This window comes from Numida meleagris, chromosome 2, assembly GCF_002078875.1.
Source record: "Numida meleagris isolate 19003 breed g44 Domestic line chromosome 2, NumMel1.0, whole genome shotgun sequence".
Taxonomy (NCBI): Eukaryota; Metazoa; Chordata; class Aves; order Galliformes; family Numididae; genus Numida; species Numida meleagris.
In genome coordinates, this window is record NC_034410.1 from 24014757 (window position 1) to 24042183 (window position 27427).

At 41.7% G+C, this 27427-nt stretch overlaps 2 long non-coding RNA genes across 3 annotated transcripts; one reads left to right on the forward strand and one right to left on the reverse strand.

The window, feature by feature from the left end:
- On the forward strand, nucleotides 1–26336 carry LOC110394641. Its single transcript, XR_002435770.1, has 2 exons — nucleotides 1–616; nucleotides 26080–26336. It is a non-coding gene; the product is annotated as an uncharacterized LOC110394641 (long non-coding RNA).
- Nucleotides 10911–19264, reverse strand: LOC110394640. Of its 2 annotated transcripts, none has more exons than XR_002435769.1 (4): nucleotides 14630–19264; nucleotides 14390–14502; nucleotides 13570–13855; nucleotides 10911–11419 (listed from the first exon to the last, which is right to left on the reverse strand). It is a non-coding gene; the product is annotated as an uncharacterized LOC110394640 (long non-coding RNA). The 2 variants fall into 2 exon arrangements; XR_002435768.1 differs by having other exon boundaries at nucleotides 10911–11416; nucleotides 14630–19263.

The following is a 27427-nucleotide window of genomic DNA, read 5'->3' on the forward strand; positions in this document are numbered from 1 at the left end:
CACACAGGGAGAAACTACCACTTCTCTTCATGAATTAAAAAGACAGAGCTCTGCTGAGAAGAAGAAAACTGATTATATACACCAGGGGAAAACACATTATGTGACACGGTTTCTGTGGTGCTTTGGTCTTATATTGTACTGAGGAAAAGAGTCAGGCTCTGCTTTTGCTTCCTGAACACAGCCTACCACACAAAGCAGGGGATGCAATAGCTAATGAAGTAGTTCATTTAGGCAGAAATTTGGTAAGAGTCTGAGAAAATTATTCAATCATTTTCTAGTGTTAAACAAAAAAGAAATGGGCAGGAGAAGATATGCTATCTCAGTGAAGGGGCAAGGAATTTAATGAAATAATGACTTGTTTTACATAGACTTCACCCCAAGTTTGTGCAGAAGTGGTAGGAAACAAAGCTTCATGAAGGCATTGTAATGTTAGCGGCCCAGAGTGTGAGGAGTCAGCCATGTCACCCCGTGTACTGACTGCTGGGGCTTTGAGCAAGGCAATCTGCCTGTGTGCCGATACCCATGACAGAAGGAGCCTTGCGGCCTGGCATCACGTACTGCCTGACAAAATGTCTCATGTGACACCTTTGTCACCAGGGCTGCTGCACTGGATTAGGTAGGTACAGATGTACATTCCTTGGGTTGTCATAGCAACAAGGAACTAGGCAGGTGGAAAATGGCTCCCACCTATCTTCCCCAGACTTCATGGGGCTGTGTGGGATGCAGCTGGGGGCTCAGGCTTTGAGGCCTGGCAGGTGAGGCCTGGAAGATGGCCCTTGCCTGCAGGAACCTGTGTGCCCCTATGCCTGGGCAGCTTTGAATCCCAAGACCCAGAGGCCCTCCAGTCTCTTCTTCCTCTTCCTCAATAGATTTAAACTTGGCATTTCTCTGCTTTGTGACAGATGTTCAAGAAGAAGAAACAGTGAAATACACCAGGAAATTGATTCTTCTAAGGTTTCAGCTGTAATTCAGTATGATTGGCAAATGTGATGGAAAAAAAAAGTAGAAAAAGTATAATCCAATGAAGATGTGCAGTCTCTGTGCTTTATTCACTAGGCTGCACAAAAAGAAACTCCATTCAAAATGAAAATTCCTAATTACAGATTTTACTTTTTCCCCTGGAACGTTTTGGCATTTTCTTTTTCCTGTCCTGCAGCAAAGTCATTTGAGACTTAGCCTGGTCTCCCACCAAAGCCACTGAGAACTACCAAGCACTGTTTTTCCTGGAGCCAAGTGACATAGTGCTCAGCTGCACGTCCTAGGCAGGCCTTACTGCCCAGAGACTGTTAGTCTTTTACTTGTTCTGTATTGATTTGACAGATTGTCCATCCCAACCTACTCCTTTCTCCTTACACATTTTCCAGAGCCGAATATTATATTGAACAGGTTTCTGTGCTGATTAAAAAATTGTATTTTTCCACAGAAAATTCCCTCCCAATTTTAAAGTCCCTCTGCCAAAAAGTCACCCAAATGTTAATATCATGTTTCTTCCTATTGTTGATTTTGGAAACTGTTGGATCCTTTGTCTGTAGTTCTGTACCCTCAAAGAAATCAGCTAGAGGCAGAAAAATGTCAGCTCAAATAGTTTAAGCCTGGCAAAATGATAAGCAAATGGAAACAGCCTTATAAAGGTTGAGAAGACCAACAGTTGTGCAGCTAGATATCCAAACTAGACCTTCCACTCATCTAAGGGAAAAACTAATAAGAATTCAGGAAATAAACTTGTTATGCTGTTGCTAAAGTTAATGAAGAAAGACAGGAAGCCCACCTCTAAAGAAAGGAAAAGTCAAGTTACAGGAAAAGGAAATAGGCACTGGAATAAACTCTTCAGTTGTGTAGTTGCACCAGTTTGGAGGTGTTCAAAACAAGGCTGATACAAAAGGTCACTATAACTGTTCCTTACCAGGGTTTGGACTAGGTGACCTGGAAGGTCTTTGCCAAAGCTATTATCATTGGTGCTGTGATACCTTTATAAGACAGCTTTTGTACTCCAATAACTCAAAAATTGATGTTCTTTTTAGAATGACATTTCACAGCCTGTAAATCCTAAAATGGACTAATGGCTTTGACTTTTTGGGGTAGAAGATTGGTCTTAAAAGTAAAGGACTAGCTTGTGCTCAAAACTTTTGAACCTTTATTTGTTGGGTGAGAAATGGCTCACACACTTCCCCTATCGATAATGATGGTTCAGAAGATGTCATTAAAGTTGAGAAGGTCAACAGTCTGTGAACCACAATTTAAGTAAATGGGCTTTGAGAGAAAGCCTTTGAGCCAGCCCATGCCATGGTGGTCTGACATTAACTAGATAGATGCATTTCTTTGGAGATTCGAGGGATATTCAGATATTTTCTCACAGACAGACTTGAACTCATCTTCTTATGGATTGTGGTACTTTTACATGTTGGTTGTTTTTTTTTTAATGGAGGCTAATATTCACATATACAATTTCTTGGCTTGAAAGGGGATGATGCTTTCTGCACAGAAGAGGATCAAAAAATATAAGAGATGGTAAAAGTAAATGTGATTGCAGTCTCTCAATGTTACTTCACTCTTTAGTGCTACAGGCGCTAACTTTGGTTTTAACTACATTTAAGACCAAGCCCAGGGCAGCTCTAATGTACATCACTTGAGACAGCTCCTGAGTCTTACTCAGCAAGTCCCTTGGCAATTCCTCAGTGCTAATTCTTGAGGATATCTGAGAAAATGATGAGTTGCTCAGTGTCTCAATCATCGTGTAGGTTGTATCAGAACAATGATTTTTTTCTCCCACCATTACAAGTGATCAAATAAAGACAAGTTTATATGATACTGGTTTGCATACAGATTGAAAAAAATAAGGCAAGTTAAAAGAATAAACAGGTGTGGGTTTAGTGTGCACTCTGTACTTGAGCAGCAGCAAAACAGAGCCCCATCCAGCTCATGGTGGCATCTGGCCCAGAGCAAATAGCAGCTGTACAAAATTTGTGTGTATTTTTTTGTACAGTTCCTTTGACCTGAATATTTGTCTTGTGGAATTTCAGACAGAATCAAAAGCTGTATTTGCTGTCAAGGTAGGCATACCATGCGTACCCAAGTACCTAATCCTGCATTCCTTGTGCATTCCAGGAACCCACAAAGTCAATGAGAATTTGAGATGCAGAATGAATACAGGGCCAGGCACATCATTTGAATATTTTAAGGAATGTTCTTGGATTTTTACAGTTGATGTCATGTTTTCTACCCCATCAATATGGATTAACAATGGTCCAGAGCAGCAGGAACTCATTTCCTATTCATATATGCTAATTGCATGGTGCTGGATAGCAGCGATTTCTTCCTAAACTTAAAGTTTGTGGGGGGATTTTTTTTTTTTTTTGAGCTAACAGAATAGAGAAAGGATGTGACTATGAAGCAGAGAAGTGAAGAGGATTTAACACAAACACTGAAATATTCCGTACCTTTAAACATGTACCCCATACTTTAAAAGATCTTATACAATTCACATGGATAAAATCCATCCTTCCTTAATCTGAACCCCAGCTGACTTTGAGGTAAGACTGCAAATCCTGTAATATATTTTTCTTTATTGTTTCAATATGTTATTTCATTTTTTGAAATCTCTATGGAGGTAATTCATTAATAGTTTCCTAGTTCCATACTAGCACAATATCTGGTATCTTAGAACAATGCATGAAGTAGTGTAACCACTCAGTGTGTGAGACAGAAGTACATGCAAAGCATGCCTTATCCTCTTAATAACAATTCTAGACCTAATGTTTCTTATTAAAATACATTTATTTTGCAGAAGATCTGGCCCAAAGGTGTCCTGTCTTTGCAGTAAAAGATGGTAAAGTGTGAGATGCCGGTCCTTCACTTCTGCTAATTTTGTCTAGCTTCTGATGTGCTGGATAGGATTGCTAGCTCTGGTGCAAACATTTTTGCTGATACTGTTTGGTTTTGAGAAAATAGATGGGAGCAGAGTTGTTTTACTGACATAGGCCTTCAGCAATGATGTTTTTAAAAGTCTGTATTTTTTATACTACTTTTTGATTTCCTAATTTATCTGTCTCTGTCCAACTGATCTACAGACTTAACAAGCGGAACTCAGGATTCTATGGACAGATGAGCGTGGAACAGTGTTATTTATGTTTTCAGATAATGCACACAACAAATCTGTTTTTCTCTCCTAGTTACCAATGCCAACTAGAAGCATTTATCATCATTTTATAGGCCATCACATCATCATATGGATATAGAATCTGTTTTTCACAAGCTCTTTGATTAGATTACTAGTATTAGATTATGGGGGCTTTGCTGATGCTAAAAGCCTATTTACTTATAATTATGAAAATAGTGCCAGCTAGCTACAACCTCTTTCCTCTCTTTCTCTGCATGCTCTGAATTCAAGGTGCTTTCTAGTCATCTGTTAATCTTACAGTGCTGTTATATGACGTCTATCGCCTTGGTGTCTAACCACCAGCATTCACAACAGACACTGGAAATTTGGCAGCAGCTGTGGCCTGTGGGTATCCCAGCTGTAAGCAGGGATTACTAGGAAGGTGAATGCATTTGGCTTGAAAATTCCCAATATATTTAAAAGCAGGAAGAAGACTTTGTTTTGAAAACCCAATGAGACCATGGGGTCTGGGAAGAAATCCATCCTCCCACTTTTGCACAGCTCCACCATGCTGCACTCAGCAGAGCAGTGGCTCAGTGGCTGGGGCACCCCAATCCCCTGCCTCATTCCACTCCATGTGGGAGGCAGCAGGAGCAATGAGACGGGCACCGGCCAGCCTTCTCCTGTACGCCTGGGAAATCTGCCACTGGAGGAAAATCCCCAGCAGGAGCCTGCCATGTATTGTCTGCTCGTGCAGCGCACGGCATGACGTTGGCATAGGAATCAAAGCAGGGTAGAAGGTCTGTCATAATACGTGATTTTAAAACTAGAAAAACAAGGGGACCGACGCCTTTTTAGTATATGTTTTGCCTTATAGATGGAGACAAAGAGGAGGAGAGAAGACAGTGTTTAAAAGGAAGGAAATGTGTTTATCTCTCACGTAAGAAACATCTCTTCATATAACAACAAGGAGAATAATATTACCTTTGTGCTCTGCTAAATAATCAGAGCAACAATTGCAAACACAATTGGACTTTCAAGCAAGAATGAGATAAGAATGCCAAATCTACCACAGCAGCTCAACAGCACCAGCACCTGGTAACGCTTTCTCTTTCTGTTTGCAAATGAGCGTTTGTCTATCTGTATGTAGAACGTTTATATCTAATCTTGTCAATTTGGATTGCAGATATTGCATTTCCCTAGAATTAAGGTAACTCCCCTTATAACTTCTGAGAGATTATTAGGTGTTATTTACGAAAATACTGAGCTTTTATAGTAAAACTCCTTTTGACTTGACTGAGAGCTATGCTAGTTGGGGATCAGACACATCTGAAAATCATATCCACCTTTTTGAAGATGCAAAGTGCATTTTGATTTGACATAATAGTACTTCTCATTCCAAGTTCTTCACAAACAGTTGGAAGATAAGTTTCATATCATGCCTAAAATGCACATATTTAGCATATTCAAGCAACAAAATAGTAATTCAGAGAAAATCAAATGTACTTTCCCAACTCCTTGCTCTCTTTTGCCTTTACTCCGTTCAGTCTGTCCAAAATTGTATGTCCAGTGACCTATCCTGTATCAAATATCTGTAGCTTCTATTCCCTCCTTAGTCATCATTTAGCCTCTTCTGACACCACCAGACCCATATGCTAAAAAACTTGTTCATTCTCCTCTCGTTCTCATCCTTTTGGTGCCTCATTTTTTCCCCCTGTCATGGGCAGAATTTGCAGTCCTCTTTCATTATACAAATTCAAATATTGCTCTAGTTCTCCAGATCCATTTCAATGAATGCGATGCTCTTTAAAAGCAGCATTGTTAGTAAAGCATTTGTGTATTTTGAGTGCAAATCTTTCAATTTAAAATTAGGAAAAGCCAAGATAAATTGTTGGGAAAAGGATGTGAATTGCTTTGCTTATTTCACCTGCAAATATTTCAACTCAGAACACTGATGTACAAAATATTATCGTAGTTTTGTTTGCATTACATACAAAGGCATCTAAGCATTCGTGAAAGTCTGGAAGATTCAGGGACGTGTGTCTTTTCTCTTCCTTGAACAAGTGTCTGCATATTTGACATTCTGGAGGAAATAAAAGACATTCCCAGATCTGTTTTAAGAACATTTTGGCTGAGGATTTTTTTCCTTTTTTTTTTTCATGGAATTTTGAAGTTTGGTGTCTGTGGTGTTATGATTATATTCAAGATTTAGTCTTTAGCACTTAAAACTTGTCAGCTGTCTTTCAAGCGTTTATGCTCACAGACATTCTTTGTGGTGCATCCTACCGGGGTATCTGGTATAACTTCGGGTTCTGAGGAGCCAAGGGAGGTCTTCTGCCCTTTCTAGAAGGAAATCTTCCTCTGCTACTTCTTCTCAACAATGCAGAGGCCTTGAAGGTATTTCCTAGGAGGAGCAACCTAAAGAGAGAAAATAAAAAAGAAGATCTGGCTTCTCCTTGACTCCATATGGGCCAATATCCCCAGACACATCATCAGTCTCCATTCCTCTGTTGTCAGTGCCTGTTGCTAGTGATGCTTTGATTGCAATTCAGAATTTTGCCTCTCAGGAACAAATGCCTCATGGTGGCCTTATGAACTGCAGTAAACTCTGACCTTTTGAATATAAAACATCTTTATGAAGCAGGGAGGAGTCTGAAGCCTCCATCTGTGGCAAAGCAACACTCCAACCCACAGGGGAACAAAGGATGTGACATGTTCCTCTGTGTCTTTTCATGGCAGCAAGAGGGTCAAGAAGGTTATCAACCTCTGCTTCTCTTCAGGAGCTCAGTGTGTGGCAGGAGGCATTTTCTGCCAAGTCTGAGTCTGTCAGGTGAGGAATTGGTGATGACTTTCAGTTTCTGAAAGATCCTCTGGGCACCTGTTACTCCTTGGAAACAACCTCACCACCCGCCCATTTAAGAGAAAATTAAAATGCTTTTTTGGATGCAGATGATTGCTTGACTCTTCCTTCTGATAAAAAAAGAAAAGAATCAGGAGTACCCTAGAAAGAGATAGTAACACCAGGAGAAACCTGCTGCTTCTGCTGTGATAAGTTCTCTTTCATTTATCTGACAACAAAAACTCTAAAGAAATTCAGAAGTAGCTTTTCTTTAGAAAAATGTCTCATTTTTTCCCAAAAGGACATTTACATCCACAGGCCAGCCAGCCAGCCCTGAATATAATTTTACAAAATTGTTACACTTACATCTATTTTTAGACACAAATCCTTTGATGATCTCAGTGGGATTCTGCGTGAAGGAAAAAGTCCATTCATGGGAGTCTAATTATAAGAAAAGAACCCTAAAGTGAAAATACAGCACCTGCCATCTCAATATAGTGTTGGATAGTTGGTGAAGTTTTGAAAGCAAGTTTTGTGGAACATCAGAACTAGATTTTCAGATAATGACTCCCCATGTCCAGCTGACATCAGCTGAAATTGCTTGTTCTTGAGACTTCTGGAAAGTAGAGCTTTTACACCTTGCTTTACACATCACACATTTTAGAATTGTTTCCCAGGGAAGCTGTGTGTTTTCTACAAAAAGAAAAAAGACTCTACTGCAACTTTTTCTTGACTCCAGTATTTGTCAAAAAAAAGTGGTGTTAGTCTTCCTTCTCCAAATAACCATGTTAAGGTTTGCAGCCAAAGTTTGGTATCTTGAGTGTAATGTAGTCAAAGTGCACAGGAAAACTTGCACATAATTTAGACATCGAAAGCACTTGTTTAAAAAGGAAGAACAGGTTTAATTGAGCATACAGTCACGGCAACTTGTCACTCCTGGAGCAGGTAATGTCAGCAGACTGGCACTGTAGATGTCTGACTAAATCCTGAATTTTCAGGGGAGAAGGACTAATCCAGTGCTTTTCTGACACCTAATGATCCAATGGAAAATGGAGGACATTTGGGATGCACAATATGTTCAAATCCGGGGAGGCATAAGGGCAGAAATGGTAAAGCTCTATCCCTTTGATTTCTTCAAACTGGAAAGTATTGGCTTAGTAGAATATAGGGAAGAGAAAGAAGCCTAGTTCGGCTCAGTATTTTGACTTCTGTCAGAACTATGCAATTGGATTTCTGTAGACTGGCTCCTGGTGGGGTCATAATTGACCTGCAAGCAATGGTTTCCACAGGGCTGAAGAAATCCAACTGAGCAGGACTGGCTGCAGAAATCAGAGCCTCATTAGTTAAAAGACAAGGATCAGAAACACTTGTCAAACACAGTACATGTTTTGGATGAACAAAGAAATGATACTGGATTTCATTTACAATCTGAGGGATGTAAGGGTTCAGCATAGCCCTGCCAAAAAGGGCTGGGTGTACTGGTGGATGGCAGCTGGACATGAGCCAGCAGTGTGCCCTCACAGCCTGGAAAGCCAACCATATCCTGAGATCAGCCTGTCAGTATCTAAAGGGGGGCTGCAAGAAAGAAGGGGACAGACTCTTTAGCAGGGTCTGTGGTGATAGGACAAGGAGAGATGGTTTCAAGGTAAAAGAGGGGAGACTGAGATTAGATATAAGGAAGAAGTTTTTTTACAATAAGGGTGTTGAGGCACTGGAACAGATTGCCCAGAGAGGTGGTGGATGCCCCATCCCTGGAAAACAGTCAAGATCAGGCTGATGAGGCTCTGAGCAACCTGATCAAGCTGTAGGTGTCCCTGTTCATTGTAGGGGAGTTGAACCAGATGACCTTTAATGGTCCCTTCTAACTCAAACGATTCCAGGATTCAATGATTTGTTGACGATTTAATGAATATCTAAAATGGTGTAATGTACTTGTCAACGTAATTGCATGACTGTACAATGATCCTGTTAAGCATTACAATTTATTTTTCTACATTTTTTTTTGTTTGGGGTAATTTTGGATTGTATTTTTAAGCAGTTATATGTGAATTATAAAGGAAAGAAACAGGTAAGAAAAATTATAATCCAAATACAATCGTGAACTAGCTTTTTAGACTTAAGCAGCTATGATAGCTTTACTCCTTCTTCATATCTCTTTATTAACAACGAGGCTTTGTAATAATGGCAAAAGGAAGAAAAATACATAGTCTGAAGAAAACCACGTGCATTTCTCAGAAAATTATGTAATACAGATGATTGATCATAGCACCATAGCTGTTGGATTAAAAAAAACTGGGACCTCGTGGTCTACCTGTAGTGAAAGACCAGCTAGACAAGGAAAGAGCAATGAAGAGTTGGAGGGAAGCAGGGTGGTTTGCTAAGATTACTCAGTATATGTCAGTAGCAGAACTGGAAAAAGAACCAAAGAATTTTGACATTAAAACTTAACCTAGCAGGCTGTTACTTTCCTGGTGTGCTTCCTTGTCAACACATTTACACCATGTTTACAAACCTTTTGTCCAGGAGGAATCCTAATCTCCACCTCTTTGCCATACAGCTGCTACTACTGAAGGTAACCATTGTTTCTTTTCTGAGAAGGCTCCCACTTGCCTTTTTCAGTCATTTCTAAAGAGTCATATGCCACATGGGAGCACCGTTCCCCCAAAAAGGACAGCTTAGGTTCATCATGCTCTGTGTCTCCCCCACAGTGGCCACTGCAGACTCTCTGAGCACCCCATGTCCCCAGGGACAGCAGCAGCAGTCTTGCAGGGTTTGGGTGGCAGTCCCAGGGCCCTGCCCCTGCTCCCAGCCTGGAGAACTCCTGGAGCTGCAGAATAGCCCTTCTGAGGGCCTACAGGGCCCTCCCCGAGGTTGGAGCCTCCATCCACTGTGTTGGTATCCCAAAGCACTTGAGGCCTCACAGCGCTGCGTGCTTATGAGGATATAACTTTAATACCTCCACGCGGCAAGTCACTGGGAAGGCTGTATGTCAGTGTGAATGCTTAAGTGGTGTACTGCAACTACACAAGATATGACATATCACCAGGAAAAGTGAGTTAACTTGGAAATCCCACCTAGACTGGGCTTTTCTTGGTTCTATTAAGACATTTACATATTTTTAAATACAATCACAAAATAACACACTAATAGTTTTACTGTCAAATACCTTGTAAATACAAGGATTTCTTACCACCATCACCACTCCATTTATCTTTTGCTTAAATCCTTCCTCTCCAGAAATAATACAAATCAAGCCTCTGGGGCCTGTTTATGTAATGGGGATTTATGTCATTTCAAGACAAATGGCATTTGCTAAGTTTCAGGGAAACACCTGTATTAATTGTATTTCCTGCTCATGTGTTGCTTTTGTTTGCAATAAAAGAATTCATCTCAGGTGAGTTAACCTTGCTTTTAGAGAGGGCACCTGCAGTTATCTTAGTGCTTATTGTAAATCAAAACATGTTGAGCCTTTAAAGCAGTGAAATAAAGAGGTGCTGACAAGAGGGTATGCCAATAGGATTAGGAGCTTTTCTCACCGCTTGTATTATCAGGATGGAGAATTGAGTCATGTTAAATTACAGGGGGAAGAGATATTCCCAGAAATTCCACAGATCAGAGATTGACTCGCTCCTTCAGTAAGCCTATGGATAGGAGGGGCATTCTGTGCTTGGCGAGATTAAGAAGGAGAAAAAAAAAAAAGAAGAAGAAGAGAAAAAGACACCTCCCTTTTAGCCTTAGGCGTCTATAATTGACCAAGATTTTTCTGCTTGTGATTTGATCCATCCAAACCCTGTTAGAGGCACTTGCCCCCAACTGAGACCAAGGCTGAGGTGAATGAGAATTAGGTGACTCACTCATATGTACTATACGTGCATTCACATCTATTAGGATAAATGACATGTCATTCAATTTAAGCACAGGCAACTGGAGATTGTCATATTTTGAAAATGACAACTGTTATTTATTTATTGAGAATATTTATACAGGTTTTTCCTAGGTACAGAGAATGCATTTTTCAGCAGCTGCCGAGACACGGGTGAATCAGGCGATTACACAAAAACCAGAGAGGCAATTCCACAGGCAGAGAAACAAAGCTGACGTGTACCGGCCACAGGGGCTGGGTCAGCAGAGCTGAATGGTGCTAAACCACCAGAGTCATTAAGCTGACAGTGTTCTTTGGTCATTTTAAAAGGACTGATCGTGATGCTCTGACCCCTGCTATATTAATACAGTATTGCAGAAAGCAGTATGTTAGATGGCAGTAGGCAACTGTGATCTAGCCCAGTTTTTAAGGATGGAAAAACTGGAACTAATCTGATGCTGATTTCCTGGATTTGGGGGCTAGGAGGAGATGGGAAGGTGAGGCTCACCCCAATGTATCCTCCTCCCTGCAGCAAGGCTGTAGACAGAGGGTTCTTCCTCACCATTCCTGTTTAGATCAGGATCATCTGTGTCTACCTCCATTGCTGGTCCATGAGCTACTGCTTTAGGAAAAACATTGTTAGTGCCTTTCAAAAATACTACCAACAATGTTCTATCTCATTCTTAAATGCAGATTTTTTGTCAATAGAAAGATAAGTAGATAGGTAGGTAGATAGATGGATAGATATACAGACAGAGAGATGAAAAAGAAAAATTGATGTGATTATAAAGAGATGATATTATTGAAGTAGATATGAGTTTCCCACTCTTATATGGGTACAAAACAGAACTGTTACATCTATGTCCAGTCTTCAGGACACTAAATTATCACTGCAGCTCAGTGGGATGCTCTCCAGAGTGGACACAAGAGACTCAAGTTAGTACTGATTTATTTTTTTCTGGATGTCTTTATGATATTTGTTTTCCAACACATTTCACTTCTAATACATTTAATACTTCTATCTCTCAGAATTATGTGGGTTTTTTTTTTCCTATATTGTTTGGAAATCATTTGGGGTTTTTTCCTCCGTAATTCTGACCTCTGCACATTAGACAGGAAGCCGGAACACTCTGTATCTTTTGTGAGTTCTGCTAATACTTAGTGTTGTGTCTGATGGTTCCATTCTGCAATGATATGATTTACTGGACATCAAAAGATCGCAGTCGCCACACTCATCATCTTGTTTGGTGTTCTGAGTTAGCTCTATGTGTTTTCAGAAGACTTGAGAGAAAGGTATCATAGCAGTGAGAACTGCTGAGTACCCTCAAATGGGAGCCAAGGCCGATCAGCTGTTTGGAGGAGGAAATCAAGCATTTACCTTGCAGCGTTAAACACGCTCTCCCCACTGAGAAGGCTGCCATCAAAGCACTGAGGCTGAAATTTTGTGCTGTGTGTTGACTGAAGTTAACTATCCAAACAAATAACCTATGCTTCTGCAACTCTTGCTAAGTCAAAGATGTGGACCCTCTGAAAACGAGTCAGGAGTTATTTGACCAAAGGTGCCTTTGGAAAGGCTGCCTGGCTCTTAAACATTGCCCTGTCTGTTTTCATGCTTTACATAACTAATTTTCCTGAGGATGTACTTTGCCGATTTTGGCACCAAAACAGATAAGAATAAACAAACCCAAGACAAGGGACTGATTGAACTCCAGCAAACTTGTTTTGTTTTCTCATATATTTTTCCAACCAAATACTTCAGAGAATGATTGAAGAAAGGATGAGAAAACAGGAACCTGAATGATCAAATTTTATTTCTAAACAGGAGCAAACCACAGGTACCAACAAGGCAGCTCTGCTCCAGCTCACCAGGCACAGAAGGGACTGTGAAGGGGTCAGCCATGTGGCAAGGACAGGGCTGTGGGCCAACATAGCCTCTCCCATGTCAGGTCCCTCAGCACATGGCATGGTACAAAAATCAGGAGAATACACAACTCCTCTATGGCAGGAGGCAGGACTTGCAGAATTTTTAATATTTTTCCAATTCAGCTAGAACAATTTTTTTTTATTCAGTGGAAAAGATGTAGCTGAGATTCAGGTAGCTTCATTCCACCCAAAGTGAGGTGTTTCTCAAGACGTGGGAAGGTATTTGTAGCCAAATGAGGAAAAGTAATGACTTCCATTAATTAAAGACTCCAAGGCGTGTTTTATTTCTGAAGGTAAGAACATTTCCTAGAGGGAAAGTCCCATCAGGTTTGGCTTTTCTGAATGGTTCTCCCTAGAGTTATGGCAGGGAGGAAGGCTGAAATTATCTGAAATTACAAAGATTTTCCTTCCCCTGACTCTACATTTTCCAGGGAATACACACACTGAGTAGGACATGTTGGCTGTGTCCCTTTGGCCCAACAGAAATTCACGGAGGCTGTGTGCATATGCACTTTGGGGAAACAGCACCAGAGTGGAGCTTCTCATGCTGTTTCCAAAGGTTTCAGTAAGGATTCTGCAATTTTTTTAATGGAGTTAATATGAAAACATTAGATGTGGATTGATAAATGTTACCACAGAGACACTTTCAAATTTCTTTGCTAATTGCGTGCCTGGCAGAAGTTATGTAGACTGTTAAAAAATCCATTAAGTTCAATTGCTTGCAAAGTTTACTGAAGATCAGCATCCTAAAATTGCAAATGATCAGTACACTCAGAAATACCAGTTGCAACAGCAAAGGTGTTTCTGTTGTAGCAGGAGCCTCATTCACCAATTGTAAAGGGCACTTACCTATGTGAATTGAACTCCAATTCCTTGTCCCATCCCTCATGGTTTTCTTCTTCATTTAACCCGATCATTGCCTTTTTTTCAAGGGATGTACTGTTGCTGGCTAAGGAAGGGATGCCATTTCACCAGCTCGTTGAAAAGCACGTGTATCTTCTCTGAAGTCCAAAAATAACACACAGGCTAGTCTGTCTCAGATGTTGTGCTCAAATGAAAAGTTAAATGTGTGGAAATTCTCTTAAGATTGATTGAATCTTTTGTATGGTCTTGAAGCAATACTTGATGAAATGACCTTTAATGAATCATAAGAATCACCAAAGTTGGAAAAGACCTCCAAGATCACCCAGTCCAACCATCCACCTATCACCAATATAACCCCACTAAACCATGTCCCTCAACACAATGTCTAAATGTTCCTTGAATACCTCTAGGGTCGGTGACTCCACCACCTCCCTGGGCAGCCCATTCCAGTGCCTGACCACTCTTTCAGAGATGTATTTCCAGCCTGAATTTCCCCTGGTGTAACAGACATGAATGCCTCAGGAAGCAGTTCAAATTTCGCATCATTTCAGGAAACTTTTTTGCCTTACCAGGAGGTTGAGGAATATCTATTTACTAGCATCCTAGAAATTCTCAAATTATTTTATTCTAAGACAAGCAATGTTTGAACACATATCTAAAAGTCATTAATTTCTCGGTAATTCACAACACTTGTTGTTCAGGCTATAAACTATATTCCATCCCCCAAAACCACAAAATTCTTAAAAACTGAACTTCCTCTTATCCTTGGCTGAGTTGTCGGGGTATTAAATTCCTCCCATCTTACCTGTGTCTTTGTGATGTGATTACCTTAGCACCATCCAATTGTGATAATTTCATGCGTCAATAATATTTAATCTCCAGAGAAGATAAACAAAGTTTGTTTTCATGAAGCTCTATCTAAAAAAAGAACAAAACTCTGTGTATTAAAGCACTCCTTAATAAAAAATTACATGTATGATATTCACAGCTTCTTCTAGAAAGACTTGCTCTGATCTCTCTGTAGATCCTTTAGTAAAATCTATACCTTGGCTAATTAAAGACTTTATCAGCAGCATCCTAGGCAGGAGTCCTTCAGGAGCGCAGCTGATCTTAAAACCTGATGCTCGGCACAAAGCAACCACCTGTCAATATTTCAATTACTGCCCTCCCCACCCGATCACACTTCAATTGTTTTCCAATAATTATTATAATCATCCACCACAAGGGCAACTTGTTGTTTCAGGGTTTTAGGTGAGAGGCAGAGAAGAAAAAAGCACCCGCCCTGCCATTTGTATACCTGTTTCCTCAGGGCAGCTCCTTATTTCACCAGCTGCCGGTGAGGCACAAATCAGCCTCAGAGCTGAGCCTGGATGGCATGCATCCTGATTTCTGTTTTTTTGTTGGTGTTGCTGTTGGTCCTAATTTGAGTCCTGCACATGACCAGCCGCTTTCCCTACTGGAAATAATTTCTCTAAATTAAAGGTTGCTGCAGTGTTTCAAGCCTGTCAAAGATCTCTTGTTGGACAGGCTCCTTTAAAAAAAATAGGCAGAGTCTCAAATCTTAGCCCTGAGAGCCAGATTTCACTTGATGAAAGGATTGGAAAATCCTTTTCTGATCAGGACAATTTTCTGTTAGATTTCACGGGAAGAAAAGATTTCAGTTTAGTTTTCATTTGAGGGGAATGAATGGCTTGGATCTATTGTTGTTTATATGGCATTATTTTTAGGAGAAGAAAAAAAACGCATTGAAAATCCTGACCCACCCTCCTACAACCACAAAATCTCTGGCAATGTTCTAGCTGGGATGGAAGCTAGTGCACAGTAACCGAGAAACGTGGAATGTTTTTGACCTCATCTCTGGTGTTTTTGCGCTGACTTCATGCCTGTGTGACTGTATCTGAGTGAGTAGAACTTTGCCAAACCCACCTCTCTAAGCTGCTGTAAGTTTTGAAGTGATGTTACCAGGGACAAAATCCTGAAAATTCTGATGAAATCTGCTTGGTTTTCAGTGGAGCCAGGAGTGCACATTTAGGATGAAGATACTGTGGTGCTACATGTTGGATATTGCTACTCAGCCCCAGTAATAATGTTAATTGTTGTGGCTGGGGAAGGCAGTGAGGTCGCAATTCTATTACAAAATGCTATCATTTATAACAGAGAAGCAAAATAACGCACGCTGAGGTGGAAGGAAAGCAGAAAAAGTCTCTTCCATTCTGCAGCACTTGCCCTGAATCTAGCGATCGCAGAAAGGGAGAAAGGCACTGCTTCTGTCAGCTCAGGAAAGGTTTCAGCCTCGTGTGCAGATGCAGCCTGGAAGCAAATAAATGTTTTGCTGTGAGGGGAATGCACGCTCGGTTGTATGGAGGATGCTGCAGAGCTGCTGAAAAAGCAGTACAGAGCCCCAGCTGCAAGGGTGTGGGAATCCCTGGATCCTCAGCCCTGGGTAGGGGGATCCTGTCAGCTAAGGCAGGTGGTGAGCCAGCGCAGAGGAAAAAAACATCCAGAATAAGCAGAGAAGATGATGATAAAGCGATAATATAACTCCTGGAGGAGAATCCAGCCAGCAGTTAATTAGCAGAGAAGAGGATGCAGCTCTTAAAAGGCTCTGGAAGGGAATCCTCCATCCTCCTGGGACAGAAGGTGCCAGGGCCATCACCTCTTCTTCCTTTCACCTCTTCCTGAAAGAGCACTTGCCTTCTGGCGAGGTTTAGGATAAGCTTGTTGTTTTGGTTGAAGTTCCCTCATATGAGTGCCTGTCCTCTCTGCCACGTACACTTTGCTTTTCTTCAACCTGTCTTTCTCACCCTTACTCCGAGCTCAGCCTGTTTCTGTAGCTTGAACTTTGGCAAGATAGATATTTCTCTCCAATTTTCTCTTCCACTGTTTGTATCATACCTTTCTAGTACACATGACCATAATCCAAACATGTTTTGTTGTCTGACTCCTGTCCTTCGTGTGTTACAGATGTTTAAAATCTGTTGCCCCTTATTTTTGGGAGTTCAGTGCTTAGACCCAACAGCTGATATCAGGGTCAAGGGAGAAACAGTTGTCCCAGATTTCTGAGAAATCTGAGCCATCAGTAATCTAAAGTCAAACATCCTAAAACTGCAGTGCCTAGAACCTAAAGGAAACTTTTACAAAGGTGTTTTTTTCCGAGAAGTGAGTGAGATCCCTCTTTAGACTCATTTTTCAGTAAGAATAAGGTGCTAGGGATGGTTTCAAAAACTGAACTTAATCTCCTGTCCCTCTGCACTGTACGCCCGAAGTGATCAACGCAGTGACCACAAGCAGTACTATTTGGAAACGTGTTGTCCATATAGATGACTGGGAGCAGACCACCACTACCAGTACTCTTAACACACACTGCCACTCAAAGTGGTCCTCTGTGTGTCAGCTGATAGCCTCAGATTGGCTCCTGGCTTTTACCAAGTGTTCTGCTTTATTTCTTTTGTGGGATTAGTCAACAAACATTGGCAGTAGCAACATAATATTTTTAAATGAAACTATGCACAAATTCCTGTCCAGAAACATACATAATTGATTGTTGAGGTCAGGACCTGCATGGTGGCTGGCCTCCGCAGAGCTGACTGTAGGAAAAACACTTTCAAGTTCTCTTGGCAGCGCACAAACAACACGTGGTAGTCTATACACTTTTCTTTTGCTCAATTTACATTGTTCCTATTTTTAATGCGTATCTCTGAAAAATACAATTATATCAATATTGTATTTCTATCAGTTGACATGTGAAATCTGGGTTTCCTTACATAAATTGCGTAATTTTGTGAAGTGGTGCATTTATCAGAAGTTGTTTAAGGTAATACCATTAATTTGTGAAGTTAACGCGCATCACATGGTAAATACGTTCCAACCCTTGCTGATTTGCAGTGTGTAAATAGACCATCGAGAAGATTTACCGTAATCCGTTTGTCGTTTATCATAATAGATAATAATAGATAATAATTTTCTCCCATTGCCGCCCCTTTCCTGCTCCGCCACCCTACTCTTCTTACCTGACCTCTGTTCGCCCACTGTTGTCTAGTCTGAACCATTTTAAAGTTTTTCTCTACTTTTCTTCTGCTCATTTGAACTCCTGCTAAGTGACACCGCTCAACTGAGCCATCCTCAGAACTGTTCTCTCTTTGATCACTTCAAATTGGCCCATACTTTGCACCAGTTCTGGTTTAAAATTAGGCAGCGACTTAAGTGCTTTGCTGAACTTATTCATCCTGTGTGTAATTCTGTTTAATCTTCTCCCTGCCTTACAATCTCCCCTCGCTGCCTTGCGGTGATTAGTGCTGTTATCTTCTCATACAGGCTCCTTCAGCAATACCAATTTTGAAGTTACTGTCCTTGTTGAGCTGGTGGGAACAAGTCATTAACTTGTTGCCTACCATCTACTCCTGGTTGCCAATAAGCTGTTCTTACAAACCAAGGGTCAAGAGCTGCTCTAACGCGCAGCTGCTAAGCCCCAGCTCCAGCAGCAGCAGTCTGCACTTGCACCACACCACTGAGCGCAAACACACACCCAGCCGCGGGGTAATGGCACGGAGCCGGAGCTTCCAGCGAGATGAAGCTTCAAGGACTGAAACTAATAGCTATCATGAAAGCTAACAAAATTGTATCAAAACCCACAGCACTGCTCTTGCTGCTTAGGCCTTTCATCCCAGGCTCCTAGCACACATTACAAACACCGAGCCAGACCCTTTCCACTAATGCTGCCTCACTCTCCAAGATTTCCACCTCTCATGCTACCCACTGCTCCTGCAGCTTTTATTTTTTCCCCTCACCTTTTCCAGAACCCTGTTTGTTCCAGAGCTTGCACACACAGTCTCTATCCCTCTCCCTTCACAATAGAAGTCCTGATTTCTGTCACTATCTCTTGGCTTCTTCTTGTCCCCACTCTCCACCACAGGTCCCCACTGCTGGACATTTCTTTCAGCAGCCCTCTGACCACTACTGCGCAGCTTGCACCTCTGTTTGCATTACTCTTCCCACATCCTCACTCTCCCCACAGGGCCAAGGAGACCCTCACCCCAATGGTTCTCGACACACACCCAGGGGGCTCCCATCCCACTGGGATAAGCAGGGGCCAAACATTTCCACTTGCGGGTAACCCACTTAACTTTGCTCGCTCTTAGGGCAAGCAAATTTCTCTGAATAGCGGAGGCGCCGAGATGCTGGTTCCTATAGCAACTGTATCCAGGTGAAAACTCCTGCAGCAGCTCCCCTTCCCCCTTCCTGCTCCCCATGTCTCCTTTCTTTTCAGTGGCTTTTCATGGCAGGGGGTGAGCAAGAAGGGATGCTAACCAGGCAATTTAACTGTCTCGGGTTACCCACACATTAAGTGCTCGCGCTGGGGAGTGCACCATGTGCCCACGCATCCGTCGTTGGCGAGCCAGGTGTCAGTGACCGTGAATGATCAATAAATATGGACTGGGGAACACCCTCATTTTGTGAAAGGAGAATATCAATTGATTTTTAAAGCTTTGCAGAGATGTTCATCTGCCACCTTCCTTCTGTTGTACTCATCATCCAGGTCTTGCTATGCATCCAATGGCCTTGTTGCAGAAATTGCCACCTTCTTCCACAGTAAAATTATAATGGACTGCAAAGTGAGAGAGTTAAAAAGCTCTCCTGAATGCTAGAAGAAGATTCTCCAGAATAAGTTTCTACAGCATCCAAGAGGGAAAAATGTAGGCATTGCCTCCCTGCTGTGAAGAGCCTGTGCATAGAGCTTCACCCGGAACCCCGAAACAGCCCAAATAATGGGCATGTGGACATGCACCAGGTTCCCCCTTCATGTGTGCTGTGCCCATCCTACAGCATGTGGGTGGACTGTGAGTTAGCCTGAGTTCAGCCCACAAAGTTGACAGGGTAAACTTAGAGCAGCATCTTTAGCTTAGCCAGCTGACTTTGCTGGAGAGACACTCAAAGAGTGTTCACTTTGGAACTGGGGCTAGAGGAGAGCATTCAGCCATGCAGAATTGCAATGGGCAGCTCTTGAGGTGGGATCACAGAAAAATGGACTTCACAGTAGAGTATCTGTCTGCAGCCAGCTGTACTCAATGTGATAGCATAACTCAGGAAGTACTGAGCATAGTACAAAATCAAAGTAAGAAGGAGATAACTCATTGTTTATAACAAATCTCCTTTGCCAGGGTCTCTGCATCAGTCATTGGAATTCAAGGTTTCCTCTGCATGAAGCTTTTCTCTGCAGTTGTAAGGGCTAGAAAGTGCTCTTCATTCAGGGAAAAAGTTGTAGTTATCAAATAGTAAGAGCATTAGAAGCTGTAAGTAGAATGAGATTTTCCATAGCCTCAAAAATATATAAAGATTGACAGCACTGAATTTGTTAACCCATCTAATTTTTCTCCTGATGGAATCCGTGAGAATCAACCTGTTGATATCAAAAGGTATCCCGTAAGTCCAGAAACTGCTGTTTCTTCCAGCAATGGTAACAGACGTGTGGTAATTGCAATAAGGGTGAGAGAAACCACAAAATGTTTGAGGTTACACAATCCATAGTGGAATACGCATGGAAAGAAAGTGCCCAGTGGGATTCATTGGCCCCAGGTGGGCATCAAACTGTAGCAGGAAGGTGCAATCGCCAGTGAGGATAGCCGAGGCTGCATGCACCTGCAGCAGTGCGCTGCGTTGCACACAGCAGGCTCAGTCAGTGTTAGACTACTGTTTATGCATGTTCCTGATTGCCTTCAGTGTCTCTGTGAGCTCACAGTTTTGATAGTAGGTTATAGCCCTTCCTGTGTGCATTACCCAGAGAGCATTTTCAGCTTGCAACATTATTGGCTTGAGCAAAACTTTCGTCCAGACCTTGACATCCTTATACCACCAATTGGCTTTCAAAGATTTGCTTGGGTCCCTCCTCCATCTGCCCTGGCTTTTCTATACCTGTCACACTTTTCAGGTTAGATATTGTTCTGGGTCTTCCATTTAAACATTTTTAAAATCTGAGAGTGGAAAAGTAGAAAACTAGCTCAAAAGCATTGGAAGTGGCTTTAATCTCTTTGACTCTAAGAAGTGTCCAGACATCTTTCCTTTGGAGTCCTACATCTAAAGGCCAGTGGTCTAAGTCCACAGCTGGCCATTGCATATGGAAGTGCAGAGTCCTCTTTCTCCTGCTTGTAAGAAAAAAATGGAGTTTTCTGCTCTTGATTTAGATAACTAAAAGAGAAAAAGTCTCGATCAGAGTCAGTAAAATATGTAAGGGAATTGCTGAAGGATCTTTAAAACCACCTGAAAATAACTCAAAGCCTCTGCTGATCTGAACTGTGCTGTCAGCTCTCCCTGGGGACTGCCACCCTTGGGGTAATTACAGTACATCACGCTGAGCGTGACATGCCTTGGAACAGGAGCAGCGCAGCAGATGGAGGCTGAGGAGCAGAAACTCCAGGCAAGGAGAAAGGAGGGTCCTATGGTTTTTTTCAGGATCCCAAAAATGACAGTCAAAAAAATGACTCTGAAAACACCTGAAGAGCTGTGAAGAGCCATGGCCTAGCAAGTCAGTGCTTCTCCTGCCAATCTGTTCTGCTTCACTGAAGCCCGCTGACAGTGTGACTGCTACTGGCCTCATTGCTTCAAATGTGTTATTTTCAATGCAGAAGATGCTGGCAGCAATGGATGCACTGCAACAGAGCTGTGACTGTCACACAGTGAGGGACAGCTTCCCAAATAAGCACGGTTTTACAAGCCAGTACATTCTGTAGACTTCTGACACCGGCTATGAGCTGAGTGAAAACAAGAAGCAATCTCCAGGTGCAGCAGGAAAAATGACAGAGCAATAAGTGGATGGTGTGGGAATCTCAGTTTGTTATAAGCATCAATATCCCAGACACGTGCCACCATCCATGTGCCACCATCCACGTGAGCCAAATGCCCTGTGATAGCCAAAATCAGGGCCTTGAGAAGGCAGACCAAAGAGAAGCACCTTTTCTCTGTAGGTTTACATCTAAAACAGAGACAGTGAAAGCATGCCTTTGGGAAGAAATACAGTTCTGGCAGTGACAGAGCTGTGCAGTCCCCCTCACTCTGGTTGGGGTAGGACTGAACGTGCCGATTGACAGAGGGGAAAGTTGCCAGGTCTGTGCCCTGTTCACATGGCCATTCCCTATCCTGTCCAATGTGTATTATCCCGAGAGGCTTTAGGTGAAAGATTTAAATAGATTACATCTGGGTTTTTTTCGTTTTTTTTTTCTGCCTAGAAAAGTATGCCAGCACCATTTTCTATTTATGAGGGACCAGCAATAGGGAGGGTTGGTGTGAGGGGAGAAGGGAGCTCTTGTGAAATGGAAAACAGCAGGAGAGCTGGATTTTCTTCGCTATGCTATGATGCTATGCTAATAAAGTAACTGAACATGACTGTGAAATTGAGATGATAAATCTGATTCCCGTTTCTTGGGAAGGCTCCTCTCTACCAACCTGACAATACATGCATGCATCACAGTGGAAACAAATTACTCTCTGCAAATGAGAATCTTGCTAATTCATTTTTATAACCTGCCTGCCTCCTTACCACCAACACATGACTGTTTGACAAGTGAATAATGCTCAGGGATGTGCAAATAAACACAAATTAAAAAAAAAGCCAAAACTCTCAAAATCGAGGCATTATTTTCATGTGTTTATAAAACCGTAGCCAAGCTGATGCCACGAGGTTCATCCCACACCGTATCTCAGTGGTGGCCAGCAAATTTACATAGCAAGGAGAAGAAATGATCAGAACCTGAGGTGAACTGTACCACGCACATTTGCTATGTGAACTCAGCGTGTGCCTGTGAGAGGAACAACGTTTGGATTTAGCTAGGCTGGAAGCCTGCCGCAGCTTAGAGAAAGTGTGTGCGAAATGGTTGGAACCAAAAAAAGAGCCTTTAATGTTCCTCAGTTTATCAACACGTATTTTTGGCTTCAGAGTCACGTAACTTTATCAGCTCTAAAGAATATACATGATCATTTTGATGCAGAGGGAGAAATTACCAAAAATGCAGCCAAGCATTTGCTGTTTCTGAGCGTTTGGTCATGAACTCTCCCTAAACTGCTGGGAACTGAACAGGGAGACATTTTCCATAGTCCCTATGGTGCAGATCCTGCCTAGGTACTTTGTCCTGTATGTTGGGAGCAAAAATCCCACTGACTTTCAAGCCATAGTGTGTGTACCAGGAGATTCCTACACTTCCAGAAGAAAGCCACAGGTTCATGGAGGACACATCTCTCTGTGGTCCCACTGTGCTTTTGTATTTGCTGGCCCTCGTTCAGTACTGGTAGATCAGTAGTGTTTTTCAAACTTCCAGGTGTCTTTCAACAGCACCATAATCTTTCTCATTCAATTTTCCTCCATCAAATCTACCTCCTCTGGATCAGAGATTTCCTTCTGCTGCACGCCTGTGCAATGCTTGCTGCAGGGAAAATCAGTGAGGCTGGTGATGAAAATGCTGCCAAGGCCATCAGTGACCGCTCCCAACTCACGAGTGAGCGCAGAGCAGATGAGTCAAAATTTCTCTTTGATTTCCTTTCCCACTGGGGAAAACTACTGTTGCTTCAACTGCAAAAGGCAGATTTCTCTCAGACATGGCTCTCAGCCAGCCTTGTGGCTGTGTCTGAGAAGCTTCACACAGCCGACACACATGCTGACAGTGCATGCCATTGACTCGTGTTGACGTCACAACCCATCTCAGGGCCTTCCCAGGAAAGGCTGGCTCTGCTGCATGGTATGATCTTCCTTCATGGAAGATGGCAAGGACATGCTCTTCCTCCTCTGAGGGCTCTGCCTTGCCTCTCCCATGGGAAGTGCTGTAGAGTCACGGTAGGCAAACCCTGGAGATCTGGCACTGGTGCATAGGGGTGAGCTCATCCTGCTCGGCCTTGGTGGCAAACGTGTCATCTGGGATCCAATGCACTGTCTGTGGCTGCATGAGCCACCACCTCAGCTCAGAGCCCGTGACTCCAGGTGACTCAAGTAGCTCCTGACCTGGGCACGGCTGTATGTCCCTCTGAGGTATCTGTGTGACTTTTGGTTGTTTTGGTAGACACCATGGATAGGTATCTTCAGAAGTGGTTGCCATGAAAGAAGTCTAAAATTTAACCATAATGTTTGAGTTGCATGTGGCACCTTTTTAATTTTCATTTACCTTTTTCTCCTTAGTTTATTATGGCATTAGCAGTAGAAATGCCAAACATCACAAGACAAATCATTCTCCTGACAGTTCAAGTTCAGAGGGCAAAACAAAATGCTGAAAATAAGGCAAGGAAGTCTGCACTATGTCATATTCACAAACTAAGCATTCCCCATTCAAAACACTGTTTTCCCTCTGCTGTAGAAAAATCCTTATTTTCCAAGGTTTTGACCCAGATCCAACACAAGTCTATGGAAAAACAAAACAACAACAAAAAAACAAACAAACAAAAAAAAACCACAACACAATTACTTATATCGAGTTCCAAAGTACACTGTATCACATATGAATCAATTGGCAATTAGTAACTATTTGGCATGGAACCTTCATTTATTTTAAGAGAAAAAATACCTTGATTTAAACAATTTAAAGAACATAAGAACATGGAAGTAAGTGGAGTTTTTTGATGGATATTTGGGGAGATTACCCAAGGCAACATAGTCTTAAAGGTTTCTGAATTCTCTTTCATACTGAGAAGCCATGGTTACTTCTCACAAAAGGTTGGAAATACAATTACTAACAACACAACAACAAAAAGACAAAATTCTTGGAATAAAATAGTGTACATCAAAATGGTGGACGTGTTCTGTGGTTGTTCATGTTAATGGACTAAATCTCTACAAACCACAAGGACAGTTCTTGCTTCAGAGAAAGTATTTATTAGTTACGAATAATATCATAATTCTTGCAGATCTTCAAAGCCCCTTCTGAGCCTGGACACCAGTGCAAAATGTTTACTGAGTCTTTCTTTCTTCCTACACTGTAATTCAGGTTTGCATTCGCTGAAATTGGCTTTCTTTGCAAAAAACATGGGTTTTTTGGAGACAAATAGACTTTATAGGGAGCCACCCTTCACCTGTCAGATTAAACGGCAGTTCTGTTTACGAAGTGCACTCTGTAAATATTTTTACATGTGGAAAAATAATTGCCTGTGTCTATAAAAAAACTCCAGTGTGACAGAAAACTCAGACTACAGAAAGTAGAACCAGCCCTAGGATTATGGAAAACTAACTACAGTTAGATATTCGGCTTTTGGTTGAATAATAAGCAAAACAGCTTACAATTGTGTTTAGAGAGCAGTCTAAAGAAAGTTTTAGTCTTTCAAAACAATTTTAATGAAAATTATTTTGATTATTCAAGAAATTAAAAGCAATAGAAATGAATTTTCTCCCTACTGGAGTTCATGGATTGTACAAAGTTACGTGACTGTGGTTTCAATAAATAATCATAGTAATGCAGTATTCTATAATATCTCTGAAAACTACTTGGAATACATGGCATTGGGAGTACTTGGTAAGTGGACATATTCCCTGCTCTTCATCTGAAATAGAAAAGCTATTTAGTACTTTGTAAAACAGGTTAAATGAAGTTTGCTCTCTCTACGAGATACAGCTATTTTTCCATAGTTCTGCGCAGGTGGAATGTTTGAAAATTGCATGAGACAGGCAATTTTGGCACTTCAGCTTGGAGTACCAAATGTTAGCAAATCATCCTGGATGGATCTGAAGTTTAAGACCGCAATGTTATTCTGTATGACAATGGATGCATTTCCATTTTTACCTATTTAAATATTCACAGTCACAAATGCATGGTAGTCATTGCGTAAAAAGGGTCTATTTAGGAGGAAAAGGCAGATACCATTTACGAAAGCTGTTAGTCAGAGTATATGTATGCCACGAAATGTATAACATAGCTTTATCTAGAAATGTTTGTAGCAGGAAGTGGATCTGAACAGGGGCAGAGAGCCAAAACAGAAAAAGCAGAGATGAGCAGGTCTTCACCAGAGGTACCGACCTCCTGCAAGTAATTGTGTAGAAGAAAACCACCTGCCATGAAGAAAGTGAAATAGTTCAGCTCCGTTTCTCAACTAGTCCACACTTTATTTACTCAGGAAAGTGAAAATCCTGTTTGGTGAGCAAACAAAACATCCTGTCCAGGTGTTGCTTTTTTCACCCTCCATCCCTGGGGAAGACCTCAAACCTGAGAAGGAGTCACACTTGGTGTGATACTAGAGTGTATGCAACGGACGTCCTATTTTAGGTGGAGGGCAGTGACTGTCATTATTTCCTTCTCAGTGGTATTTCTGCTCTTGATTTCTCCAGACAACCAGCTCTGCTGCTTTTGGGAACTCCCTGGTGCACAGCTGAATGAAATAGCCAAGTGTTGCCCCAGAGGTGTGCAAAGAGGGCAGGTCTCCCCAGCTTGGTGGCTCAGGCATGAAATACAAAGTGAACTGAGGATAAAGTGACAAGATGGGATGAAAGTTATTTAGCTAAGTGCTTTAATGGGGGATTTTTTTTTAATACAGGTTTCATTCTGCTACCAGTAAATGACAGAGATGACAGCAGGAAGCACTTAACCATTCAAGAGTACCGTATCTCCAAATCGACTCCAAGCTACAGAGACCATCGCAGCTACTCCACGGTGACAGAAACAGCAACAGAAAGGGTATCACACCTTTGCGGTCAGAATCTAACTCCAAAAGAGTCAAGAAGTGCTTTTGAGGGAGGCATTACCTGCTACTTGGATTGCTAATAAAAGGTCTGGTAAAAATCAGTCCCAGAAGTAAACATGGTTGTCTGTGTGTAGGATATCAGGCAGGATTTACTCATCTAATTAGCCCAACAATTTCGTTGTTGGCCTATGTATGGAAATATTTCATTTCCCTGCTAGAAAAGTCTGCTGTGCTTCCTTCAGCGGTGCTGCTCATAGACCTCCACACCTTCATTCTGACTGAAGCTGGCACGGCTCACAGTCCTGGCTGAGGTCACAGGTGGTTCACTCTTACGGTTAAAAATGACCTTGCCTGAGCAAAGTCTCAAGAGTTTTCTCTGAGGACCACACTTAATATCCAGAGCATTAAACAAATTGTTTTGTGTATACTGTGGAAGAAAAGGCATTTGAGCCTGAATGCAAAGGCCAGTTCTGGATAAAACCAGGGTCTCTGCTCCTACAGAGTAACGTTTGTGATAATCAGAGCTGAAAGGGAAGATTTAACCTCTGGGGTTGATGGAGACCAAAAGGATGAAAGGATTTTTTGATGTGAAAAGACGGATCAAGAATTTTACTAAATCCTGAGTCAGAAGGAAGGCTGAAAATTGCCTTTGCTCTGAATCTGGGACACTTCAGCCTGAAGCAGGTGTGCCTTACGTCTCAAACATGTCATGTGTTTCCATTTCATTTCCTCTGTTTTCAATTCCCATTCTCTCAGACTCTATTTACTTGTTTCTTCCAACAGTACGATAGCAAAAACAGCCAAGATGCAAAGCTTGTCTCTCAATGCCTGATTTAAATAATGCATCCATTAATTTTTGCACCAATAGTGGTACAACATAAAATAGTACATTATTTTTCAGAATCTGATTTTGCAAATATTAGACCATTTGACTAAAATAGTCCTGATGGATAAATAAAGTTACTCTTGTGTATTAGTGTTTTCAGGCTCAAAGCTTTAATGCACTATTTTAAAATACAAATATTTTTCAAGGTGCAAAATACAAATGCTACCATATTTAAGTCTTCACTGAAGTGAAGCATGAAAAAAAATAGCGGTGAGGGCTTTTCTTCCTGCTGCTGGAAGATGGCTGTTACCAATTTAAACAGAATATCCTCAATATGTACATTGAATATCATGTGTATAGTAGGTTGTTTCTCTG